At 29.8% G+C, this 13,354-nt stretch overlaps 2 protein-coding genes across 7 annotated transcripts in view; one reads left to right on the top strand and one right to left on the bottom strand.

The window, feature by feature from the left end:
- The window catches only part of LOC105203826 (juvenile hormone-binding protein), a 423,181-nt gene that overhangs the window by 285,176 nt on the left and 124,651 nt on the right, over nt 1–13,354 (bottom strand). The gene's annotated exons all lie outside the window — the stretch shown is intronic.
- LOC105203812 (solute carrier organic anion transporter family member 74D) overlaps nt 1–13,354 on the top strand; it is a 184,291-nt gene that overhangs the window by 86,254 nt on the left and 84,683 nt on the right. For all 6 annotated transcript variants that reach the window (XM_039451234.1, XM_026135228.2, XM_039451232.1 and 3 more), the window contains one exon: nt 8,973–9,151. The gene's annotated coding sequence lies outside the window, so the exon portion shown is untranslated. The remainder of the gene's footprint in view (nt 1–8,972; nt 9,152–13,354) is intronic.

Below are 13,354 nucleotides of genomic sequence, written 5' to 3'. Positions count from 1 at the left end.
TAAAATGACTGATACCATCATCTCCCAGAATATTTTTTCTCCTATATAATAGTAATAATACGAGCGAGTGGGATTGTCAGTCCCTATACATACATCACTTGATCTTAAGAAATTCTCTGTGACTCCCGCTAAGAATCATGAATTTAAAAGCAGTATATATGGGATGCGTGGATTCGAATTCACGATCTATCATGAGTTCGTCGCTCTCAAATGGAGTAACACGAACGTCTCAATATCATAAATATAATTAATTATTATTACAGAAAATGATATCATTTTTTTATATTATTCCTAGAGTATGCTGTTCATATTATTCATTTATTAACTTTTTGACTTATTAACTAATTTAGATAAAAATTTATCAAAAATTAAGAATTCTTTTTACAATTTTAAGAATCTTTTTGACACTTTTTTCTTCTTTATAGGTTCCTAAGTGTTAGAATAATAAAAATAACATTATTTTAATGTAAACAATTTTAGTAAATATTACTTTAAGATATCAAAATTTTAACAACAAAAATTATGATAAACTTAAATCAGCACTTGATTAAAATTTACCCACAGTAGTACTTTTCAGAGTTAATATTAAAACGATTATATTGACTAGTTACGTGACACTTACGGATGCAAAACGATATAATACTATTTATATATATAAATTAAATATGTAAAATACACGAAATAATTTTTAATTACGTCGATTTTTTTCCGCAATTATTATTATTGTTCTTGTTAAAGAAATTTGTTTGATTAAATAATCGCACTTGATTATTCAATCGTGGCGTTATGCGCGAAATGTCATTGCATAAATGAATTTATGTAATTTATGCAAATAACGACGTAAAAAAACACAATTATCGGGTCTTGAATGTAATGCAGTTGTGCTAAAACGGTAAAAAAAAACAAAATTAAAGTGATCGTGGTTCTACAAATAGCACACACAGGAGGGTTACGTTCATCACGGTATCTGTGTAATATTATCCATTCTGCATAGTCGTCTTTATATCTGCCACATTATTGATCAGGACTTTATTACATCTACCGCCTTTTATTTGCAGTAACGGACGAAGGTTTATATTCGCACATGAGACTTCAATAGACTTAATTACCGCGTTTTCTCAGTTAATGTAATTAACAAAGATATTTTAGATTAATACGATAAACAGTGAAATATTAAACATTTTTAATTGTTATTCAATCAGATACGTGATATAAATTTAAATTCTAATAATATGTTATCCTTTAGAAATCTATAAAAATATTTTTAAATTTTATTGATTTTCACATAAATGATTTATTAATTACTTAACTGATTTTATTTTTGACTTTTTACATACAAATGTTATATTATTACACATTTAGATTTTACACAAAAATTGTTTAATTTTTTTTAATAAAAATTTGCAAACAGTTGTTTAATTAGTTTATTAAAAAAATAAATTATTAAATTCAATATTGTGTTTATGAGTTTTAAAAGAATGCTAAACCGTTTAATTTATTAAGTTACAAAAGGATTTATTATATAAAAAATTTATTAAAATTTATTATATTAAAAAAGAAAATTAATTACTACATTTTTCACGGCAATTGATTTTAAAATTATACAATCGCACGATGTTATTCCTTTGGAAACATAAAACTTTGGTAAAAAAACCGTAGTAATAAATTAATTTACATGTTCACTCTTCTGTTTAAAATTTTATTCCCAACAAGCATATGTTGTATCAAGATGCGATAATATTTATTAAAGTTAATTTAAAGTATAAATTATAGAATATTTAGCTATACACGCCCAGGAAAAATTTTTTTTTATTTTTTCTTAAATTTTTTTCTTAAAATTTATTCTCAAAATTATGATAGTTATGAGATAACATAATATTTGAAAATTTTATTATTATTTTAGAAAAACTTAGTAAATTTTTTGTAAAATTGAAACTACTATATATGTTATTGCGTTAAATCTGTCGGAAAAGATTACAAAATTTTCCACAATTAAATCGTTCTACCATCATTTTGAGGGTAAATTCTCAGAAAAGAGAAAATTCTTTCTGTGTGTTTCATGATAAGATTCATGTTTAATGTAATCTTAGATACAATATCTATTTTATGTTAAATACTTTGTAACGGCATTCGGTTGAATGCGCAACGTATAGCGTAGACTTGTGCAGGTAAAAAGTCATCGTACATCATTTGTGCGGTGATGTTTGACTGAGGAAGAAGCTCGAACTACTCCGTGTATCATCGCATTATTAGTAAAGTCGAAACGACAGGAGAAACTGTGATCCTCTCCGTAAGTAATTATTGCATTAAAAACGTTTAAGGTCTATCCTCTAAATACAATTTTTTACAAGAATATCAATATTTCGACATTTAATATCAAAGAACTTTTGTATGTTTCTGTAAAGTTGACATCTCAAAAAATCCTTTGAAATTTAAACATTTTATTAACATTTTTGCATCTGCAATGTATTTTGCAATTTTTTGTGGTTTTTAGAAATAGTTCTGTTGACATTAATAATAAAATAACGTTTGTGAAAAATATGAGGAGACATAACAGTATTATTGGAACTATGTCGAGAACAATAAAAAAAAGCAAGAAATAGAGTGATAATTCATAATTAACCGAGATTCTGGCGCTGAAATTAAAACTTTAAATATATTTAAAGATCGTAACTATTAATAAAGCGCACCAAAATTATTAGAACTAATACAAGAATTGTCGACAAAAAGAAAAATAGAATTGAGCAACTCCTTTTATTTTTATACCTTATAGATGTCTTTTATACTTTATAGACGCTTGCGTTGAGATTAAAAGTTTATTTAATGATACTCAAAGGCCAAAATTATTGATAAAATTATTAACATTAAGAAACATCAAAAATGATAAACTTTCGAAAACTATAAAATGTAATATTTAAAATTACTCTTTATCGAAACATGAAATATCATAAAAAATTAGCGCCTCTTATTTTTGATATAGTTCCTTTTTTTCAATAATATTAATATGTGAAACTAAGTATAAAGTTATCAGAAATTATAGAACTATTGCATTCAGGATTATTAAAAAAACTTTTGATTTTTTAAAGTAAAGTGACAATTTTGTAGAACTCTTTAGTACTTAGCATTTTCTCATCGTTTTGATACAAGAATGTTATAAAGAAAGTTAAAGTAAAAAAGGATAGAAATGTTGTGATGTACCGTATAATACACATGAAGTGACACGCAATAAGAATGATTGATCTTTAAACAAAATTTATATATACGATTTCTGTACTAGTCGTGAAAAATTCTAGATGTTGTATCTGAGTAAGTACGTAATGGCGTGGCTGGAGAAAAGCATTCTCGTGCGTGATCCCGAAGGGTCGGGACGTGAAGTGCGGCAACGTGACTGCTGTGCATTCTGCTATCTTCCGCGATCGTAATCACGGATGCACGCGGGGCTGAACGCGGTTATTTATAACGCCTTTGAGACAGAACGTGGTGGAGTACGCAGTGATGATATTACATATCGAGAGAGAGAGAATTTTAAGTGACTTCTCTATAATGGATAATAAACATGCGGTGCAATTAACATACGCGAATTTTATATCACAAAATTATTAATGATATTCTACACAAAAAATTCATAGAAATTACTTAATTTCTACAAAGAATTTGACGTTGCTACCGTCGTGTGTATGTGTTTAGTTATTATTAATATAAAAAATGTATATTAAGCAGACTCCCGAGATCATTTTGAGACAAAAATTCTAATATCAATATCACAATGTCGACGTTACAGTAGTTTTTAAATAAAAAGGGTTTTAAGTTGTTAAATTAAATTGTCTGAAATTCGCGCGCTCAAGTATAACAGTATCGTAAAGATATATACAAAATCAATACAAAAAATAAGTATTATATTTAAAAACATTTTCACTTCTGTGCAATGTGCCATACTTGAACGCACGAATTTCGGACAATTTGATTTGCCAATTTGGAACCTTTCTTATTTAAAAACTACTATAGCTTCGACATTTTGATACTAGAATTTTTGTCTCAAAACGATTTCAGGAGTCTGTCGTTAACGAGTGTCTTGCGAGATCTGAGACATCCTACACATAAAAAGTAAAAAATATTACATAGAAGAAAAAAATTTTTTTTATTAAAGCATTTAAAACTTTAGCTAGATACAAATTTGAAAATAATTTTTTATTAAATTATCAAGATAACGTATGACGCTGATTTCTAGAATTAAAATTTTTATTTGCAACATTGAAGGCTTCTTAAGTTTATTCCTTTGTTTTAATTATTAATGACGAAAAATTTTGATTGCGATTGCCCAAATGTTGATCCTGAAACCAGCTGCAAAGAAAAAAACAATGAAAAATTTGGTTTATAATGGATTTTGCAACAAAAATGACCATATCATTGTTTTAAATAAATAACCATTTGACGAGTACGCTTAAATGAATTTTTGCACGAACATTTATTAGATTTTTATTAATGTATGTAAAAATTTTTATTTAATTTGTAATGCTAATTCGTAATGCTTTGTAACTTCTTGATAAAATTTGCAAATAAGTATTATGAAACGTGATTTTACATAAGAATCAAGAGTGTGCAAAAAATTAACTAACTTTTAAACCAATAAGAGAATTGTGTTCAAATTTTACACAGATACTCAAACGTAACAATAGAACAAGCTATGAAATTTTTATATATTTGGTAATGTTTTGAGAAATGATATATATATTCTTAATTCTTCAGTACTTCTTGGAAAGAAATGAATAATGAGGCACTGTGATTTATTTAATATTTTTTAAAAATATTGTCTTTATTTATATATGCTAGTTTAGTTCTTAATTTGATAAATAATTTTGCTGTACTCAAGTAGCGTTTATTTGATAACATCTTATTCCTAAATTTAACTGAGGCATATTCATGAACTTGAACAATTAAGTCAATGCTATAATAATAGTCATAGATAAAATGAATAAAATTCGAACTTAAAAAAAAACGCAAGCAAACATTCGACTCGCATTTATTATCGGGTAGACGTGGGTTGATGTTATAGATCGCGATAAAAACGAGTTTCAAAAGACTTGAGTGCGTACTCGACGGAGAAGTGCGCCTACACCACTCTTTGTGACTGTTAGCCGACGAGTAACCCTTCTGGCTTTTCGACGAAAATCGCACCTATAAAGAGCAACATTTTACTTAGGGTGATAAAATGGTAATCGTCGGTGCTATCATTGTGATTAACTAAATGATCGAGAAAGAGATGATAGAAAGGCATCTTGTGTCTATGTATTTAAATTTATAAATAATTACTAAAAATAATAAATATTATAGCACAATATTAAAGGCACGGATAAGAAATAAATTAATTTATTCAATGAAAATAAATTGGAAATTCTCTCATAGATTCTTTTTCAGTATCCAAAGTTAAGAATAAAAATTAAGAAAGAATATGTATTTAATTCTTTGCAAATAAAGTGATTCGAGTACAATCGATTCATTGCTAACCTGTTTAGAATAATATTGAGATCAATTTTATATTTGTCTAATGGTAATTATATTCTTTTCTATGATTAATATACTATGATAATGAAATACCTTGATGACTTATACATAGTCTCAGGTACCTGATCGGGAATTCCAAAGATTCAAGAACTATAAAAGATCCCAAAAAGGTATGTCGTTCTAAGAATGAAAGGATATGCAACATCTGTTGATTCCTTAAAACTCTGAAAGATGAAACTTATGTGAGTCAGTGCCCGAAAAATTCAAAGAAAATTACAGTTTTCAGAACCCATGAAGACCTTAACACGTGTTTAAAATGCAGATTATCTTACAGCTTACCGTGTCATATGTGTTCTCCATATGGAAATATATGAAATCATTGGCAATAAAACGTTCAAATGTCTATTTTCTTTCGGTAGTATATTTGGAAACAAAATATATGTGCTCAAATATCCGTTTCTTTTTTTAGAAGCAGGTACGTTAGAAATAAAACCGTTAAACATCTGTTTTCCTTATAATAGAAATAAATCAAGATAAGGGAACTACTTGTTATATTTCTTAATATAAGGTGTTTAATATATTTCTTAATTAAGAGTCTATGATGAACGTGAGAAATATATTTCTTTCCTTGTTAGACAAAATAAAAAAAATAAAACCTCCGTGTTTCTCTGAATGATCTTGAGCTCGAGACTGCGTTCGTTAACACCGTAAAGTTTCCACGACAAACGTTGTAAAACTCGGTTCGTTATCTTCGCCATAAACGTGCTGTTACGGTGTGGTGCTTAAACAATTAATCCACGGCCGGCGCGGTTCGTTAACTTCGCGTCGCCAAAGTTTGCGCGCACGGTGGATACTAGTTTTCGTTATCACCTCCAGTTTACACACGGCGCCACGAATTTCGGGATCTTGAGGAGGAGACGAAGGCTGAGAATATCCTGGGGGCAGCGCACAGAGGAAAAGAAACAAAGAAGAAGCACAATCATAATTAATTTCTTGTATTACAATAATGCAATTGGGTGGGAATCAAAATTCGTAGCGACAAATATGTGATTAAAGAGTCTATCTGTACAAAATGTTTAAACATTTTCTTTGAATTTCACTTAAACAAAAGCTGCTAACTTTTGTTCTAATTAATATTTAACAATAATGTAAATTAAAATTTATATATAAATCATGAAATACACAAACTATGTAAAATATAAATCATAAAATATATAAATTATGTAAAATATAAGTCATGATACAAGTAAACATTAAAAAATATGTCAATAAAATTAAGAACGTATCAAATATTTCCTGGTCACAAAAAAACGACCAGTTTGAAAAATTTTATCTACGACTAAATCTATTACAGAAGATATTAAGTTACTGTATTGTAAAACAAAAGATCCAGTTGGAATTAAGAGATTTCTTAATTTTAAACGTTATTGTTATTTCTAAAAGCACATTTATACGATTTGTGTGTATTTTATTTTATCTTATTGTTAAATATTAATTAGCAATACATTACAATATTATAGGGAAAGGAAGATACATATATAGTCAATATTTCCACGATAAAATGATTACGTTTTATCTGATTGGACATTTAAGATGGGAAAACTGTCTCAAGAAATTTTTTAATTTTTTGACTAAAAAACAAATGTTGCACGGGTAACTTAATCTTTAAAGAAATCAAGAATCTTTCCTTATCATATATCCTTGTAATAAAAGGTTCTTGAAGGAATTTATCATTATCTTTAAAGGAAAGGAAAGCAGATAGTCTTATTTGTAATATCTCGAAGTACTCTCTTGAAAAGAAAACTATTTATTAGATCATCATACGTCTCCGAGATCTTTTAAACGATGTTTCTTTTTTAAAAGATCTCGCAGACGTATGATACGATAATTTTCTTTACAAAAGAATACTCCAATATATCACAAATGAGACTATACCTTCTTTCTTTCCTTTAAAAATAATAATAAATTCCTATAAATTTCAAAAACCGTCCGTCACAAGACAAGTATGATAAGCAAGAATGATTCTACTGAACGTAAATCGGATGAATTTTTCCGTCATTGCAAAATAACGCGTCGCAATAGAATAATACTTACGGCGGCGTTTTACGAAATCAACTTCACCTTCGGGAGTCAAAGCGCGTAATTTATTTTCCGCCGCGCTTCCCTCGCGCCGGTCGGCCGTGCTGTTGCATCGTCGCGGCTCGCGCGAATGCAATCTAGCCGAATGACGTTGCACTATACGCGACGTCGCTGTGCCACATGGTGCGGCGTGTGATACTTATGAATGAGAATTAAAGGCCCTCGCGCGTGTGAAGCGATATGCTGGGTCAACAAGGCGAATGCTGCGAGGCGATCGGAATAACAAATACCTGTCCGATATTATTACCTTTATCGCCCATTCTTTCAACTCTTTCTCATTTTCTTTGTCACTGTACCGCATTGATACTGCGGCACGAGATTTCACATGACTCGCTTCGCGAGAGAACACATTGTAATTTCAATAGCGCTGCGATCACACAGATGTGTGTACAGTAGTGACAGCATGAGAAATCAATCGTCTTGCAATAACTATTTACTTGACATTTTAAATTCTACGGTAAACTTTTTCTTATTATGTATTACGATACTGTAATTTTACATTGATGGAAAAGTTTTTGGTGTTTGTGACTATAATTGAATGTTAAAATAATTATAGCTACGAGTCCCAATCTTAAAATTATTGCTGCTATAATGTTAGTAATAGTAACATATGATGTGTTACAAAGTGACAAAAAGATGGTTACATTTATCATGAATTTAGATATAGCTGGCCAAAAAAGATTATAAATTATAGTCATTTTTATGTCAACTATATGTAAATTATAGTAATTATAATTATACTTTGTTGGTATAACACATTATTAACATTGTAATAACAGTAAAAAAGATGGAGTTGCTAACTAAAATTATTTTAACTTTTAATTATACATTTACGAAATACTTTTCTTTCTTACTTTCCTTAGAATTGAAAAATGCAATTATGATTTTTACAATATTTCTTTATATAATGATATATTTTTTTATTTTTATTTCGTAAAATCTGTGTATGACTTTCCATCGATTGTATTTATTCATAAAGAATGGGAGTAAAATTATGGCGAGTGAGACGAAAAGGATGGAAGAGCCTCAAGGGCGATAACCTTAAGGGTATCAGTTGAGTCACTGATAATATGACTACCTGTTTAAAAAATTACTCATCTCTCCTATCATTCACGCTCACTTAAACGAGATCATCCATTGATAACCACAGATTGGTGAATCTTTCAGCGCTTCATTACACTCATGTCCTTTGTGTAATTTGTACGGGAATTTCGGTGGACTAGAAAGATGACAGAGAAAGTTAACTAATAGAAAGACTTGGCATTTATCCGCTCAATTCACCTATACGACGAAGAGAGAGGTTTCTAAAATTCTTAAATTCTGTGTTACAGAGAAATTGGAAGAATCGAGCTCATTTTAAACGATCTCGTAAGGCATAGCACTATGAGCCGGTAGCCGACAAAAGAAGGAACCTGATTCTAAATCTCGGCACTTCGTCGATTTGCTTCGGCAATTTGCAGAAAGGCGGACCTGAACCTGGTCATCATTAGCAAAAAATTCGTCCTTACTGGTGAGTTGTCTTACCGAAATTCAATTTCTAATAGTTATCGAGCATGAGGAAACAATGGTTTTGTTGAAGTATGTAAAAATTTAGCTGGATACAAAGCTGAAAATAATTTTGTTGGACTACGAAGTAAGACATTTAAGTGAAGAACATATAAAAAAAACTTTCAAGTAATTATTTTCAGCTCTGTATCGATCAACTGAGCAATATTACAAAAAAGTTTTAACATTCTAGCGATCAACTTGAGCGTCCTTACGCTATTAAAAATGTTGTGAAATTCAATGTAAAGTTACATACAAGTACATTAAATTTAATGCATCTCTAATTGAAAAGTATATTTGAACATTGGAAAACATTTTAAAAATATTTTTTAAACATTAAATGTTTTTAATGTACCTGCTTGAAATTTGATTCCGTTTCATATATTAAATTTTATAAACTTTTTAACAGTATACACAATTATTTTAATGGTTTAACAAAATTATTTTCTGTATCCAACTGAATTTTTAATCTTTAGCAGAACCGTTCTTTTCGTGCGATACATTAAGTTTAAATATAATTACTTATGGAGTCGTACCTTTATGCGAATTTTATACACAAATGTGTATCTATATTTTAATGTTTTAATAAATCGGGTAGCTAAAATTTCGAAATACTCAGAGAGCTTACCAATGCGCTTTCCGAAAGTTTTCGGGGAGTAAACTGTTTACCGGATAAGATAGAAGGTTCACTTATTTGCTTGTTTGATTAAAATCATGTCGGAGCACGCAAGAGATCATTTAAACGGGAACGTATTAAATACATATGAACAGGATGCGAACGATCTAACAGAGTAAATTTTGCTTGGTTAATTTTACGTCTGTACACATTAATATATATATCGTTGGCGATTCATCGGGTGATCGAACGTATGCAACTGGTGTCATTATCGCGGCTTTGCGAGCTGCTGTCGTCGCGCAGTTACATCGCTATTTCGAAATTAACACGAATGAATGAATCTATTAGCGGATAAACATCTGTTTACGATCAGCGTCGTACGTTCATTTATTTTCCGTCATTGCCGAATAGCGATGCTCGATTCGAATGATGGTTAGCCGACTAATCCTTTGACAGACGATACGTTGCTTCGTTTGTGCATCTGTGCATCGGTGCCGTATATTATGAAATCGAAGCTAGAGCGATCCGGCATTCCAGCTCTCATGATCTCATAGGTTTCAGTTCTCGATTTTGAATAGGGATCAATTAATTAAACGAAAGAAAAGTTACTTCATGGATTTTAGGTCATTCCTTGTCCAAGACTTGAGGAGGAAGAAAACTTGAAACTATATTAATACTAGAACTACCAAAGCAATCAAAATATCTAATTTGCATTTTTTTTAAACTGTATAAATTCGAAATTATAATAGTACATTTTTTATATTGCTTATAATTTGTTAAAATATATAAATGCGATCAAATAAATGTTTAACTCACAAAAGTGATACTGAATTTTCAGAGAATAATGTTAATGTAAGAAAAATGTTGGTGTATACTCCAGGATTAAATTCATTAAATTAATCAATTTACTTTCTTCCTTCATCTAATTTATAAAGATATATAAATAATTTCTGCTATTTACACACACACACACACACACACACACACATAATATTAGAAATTAATTCTTAATAGTGTTAAACAAGACTTAAAGATTTTTTGCCAATGTGCTCAGTTTTAAAATTTCAAAATTTATTTAAGAAAACTTGTAGGTTTTTTTATTTTTACACTCTATTACTTTTATTGCGTGTATAATTGCATCTTTGCTCTCATCGAAATTATATCAATATCTTTTTTTTAAATATAACATAATCTTTTACAAGGTTAAAAGAGATGGTCAATAAAATTATTAAATAAACAGTTAAGAGTAGTCGAATAATAATAAATTTTGACTGAAATTAGCAATTATATCAATTAATTTGTTAAAATAAGCGTTTCATAAATAATATAATAAGTTTATACATATATATATAAAATATGTGTACATGTCTAAATCTATACATATTTATGTATATATATTATTATATTATTTAAGAAATAATATAATAATATATATACGTATTATATTATTTAAGAAACTTTATCTTCCCCCAACGTATCTTATCTGACGTCACCCGGTACGTAGGAGATAAAGTCAGTGATACACTTTTCCACTTTCTCTGCGACCGAGATTGCATGGGGCCTTTACACATAACACATAACGAGGCAAAACTTGCCTTCGTTCTACTTTTATACAGAGTGCTCCAGAAATATTGGTAACGAAAATGTTGCGACTTTATTCAAAGAAGTAACAATTTAATTTTGCTCTTTTTTTATTGTTTATTATGTCTGATATTTTATTTATAAATCTATTGTAAATCTAGAAATTACGAAATCATAACTAATATTATATTATAAACATTTTTAGAAACTTTTTTTATTAAAAATTAATTAAAAACATTTTCAAAAATTTGTTTATTTATATTATTATTTAATATTATTTGTAAATTGAAATTTTCTAAACTATTCTTGTTCATAAAACAGTCAAATTGAAAGCCTCGGGTAATATTAAAGACGTTGGAAACGATGACAGTAATTTAATTTATTGGCGAATAATCCTTGACGGCTGCAATTGCAACATTCTCGATAGCTTCACGTTCAATAACGAAAATGATAAAATATGACCAACTGTGGTGATATTAGTTGGCGGTGCCGACATGATGTCACTGTTGTTTATGCATCGAGATGCCTCGCAGGTCTGTCTACGTATGTATGTCTTGAAAAGTCGTCGACCTAATCGACGTGTCCATGTCGAAAAGCTTGTGCCACCTTCCATTTCGTGGCGTAATATTTAATCGCTTCAATCACATCAAAAAATCGCACTCGAAAACGAAAGGAATAATCATACAAATAATCATACAAATTACAAAATCGTATTAATTTTGCGATAGTTGATTGCACATTTTCTAATAATTTTTTGACTATTATGCAAAAAAAATTAGTTGTATATTTATATAATTTACGTATTGCGCTTCGATAACTAAAGAGGAAAAAGTGTTGATAATATATGCTTCAAAATGTATATCTGCCCGTGAGACGAAAGTTATACGTACAGAATTAATTTTACTTTCATAATACAGTAGAGAGCTGAAACTTGTTTTCGAAACTTTTATGATTAATGTCAATCTGAATGATCAAAGTCAAGACTGGAATAAAAATGATCTCATTATAATTCGCCATTGTTAAAATCGGCGCCACGTGCACGCTGTAGAATGCACATTATCTCCCATGCATATATGAAATCTCAAACCTCTTAGTAGGAACCCTTTGTGTCCTCTCACAAAAAAAACTTCATACAGAGAGGATTTTTTCTTAGAATTTATCTTCAAAATCACGATATAATACTCGTAAGCTTTCCAAGAATTTTATGTGATTTTCTTTGATTTATTAATATATCTATTTTTTTATTTATTAATTTATTACAATAAAATATATAATATGTTTAGTTAAATTTTATTGAAAAATATATAATAAAACTTTTTATGATTCCATATTAACCCGTAACTACCATAATTTTGAAGGTAAATTCTAAAAGGAAATTCTTTTTATGTAATGTAATTGATAACATCATAATTAATTTGTTTTAAAAAAATGTATTTACAAAAGGATATTTTTATGCAATTATTGCGAAAATCAATATACAATCCTAAAAGTATCTTTAGCAATTTTATCGTTATTATTATCTTATTGATATTTATTATTAAGAAATATTTCTACCTTGCGATTATAAATTTAATCGTGTCTGTTTTTTTTGCAAGCTTTCAATCCCTGATCATTACTTGAAAATTACTCACTCCGAAATGTCACTAGCCGGCGTGGTCCGCATGAGAGCCGCTGTGCGTTCCCATTTCTCCTTTCAGCGGCCGGTCGCTCGATCCGCGGTTGTATAACACTAACGAAAGTACTCCGACGGCCAACGTCACGTCCACATGCGCACGGGCCGTTCGACGTGTCCTTTGGCCGTAAACCGTCGTATCCGTCGCCGTTTCTCGCGGCCGGCCGCGCCGCGCCGCGCCGGTCCCTTCTCGCGGTCGTCTCCTTAACCCGTCTGTATCTAAACGGAGACGTAATGCGAACGCTGGTGGCACGCGGTATACTCCAATACCGGAGCGGCCGTGCCGCGGTTCTCCGCAA

Source organism: Solenopsis invicta, chromosome 6 (genome assembly GCF_016802725.1).
Source record: "Solenopsis invicta isolate M01_SB chromosome 6, UNIL_Sinv_3.0, whole genome shotgun sequence".
Lineage (NCBI taxonomy): Eukaryota > Metazoa > Arthropoda > Insecta > Hymenoptera > Formicidae > Solenopsis > Solenopsis invicta.
Note: the sequence above shows the minus strand (reverse complement) of the source record. Positions and strands in the feature narration are given on the sequence as shown.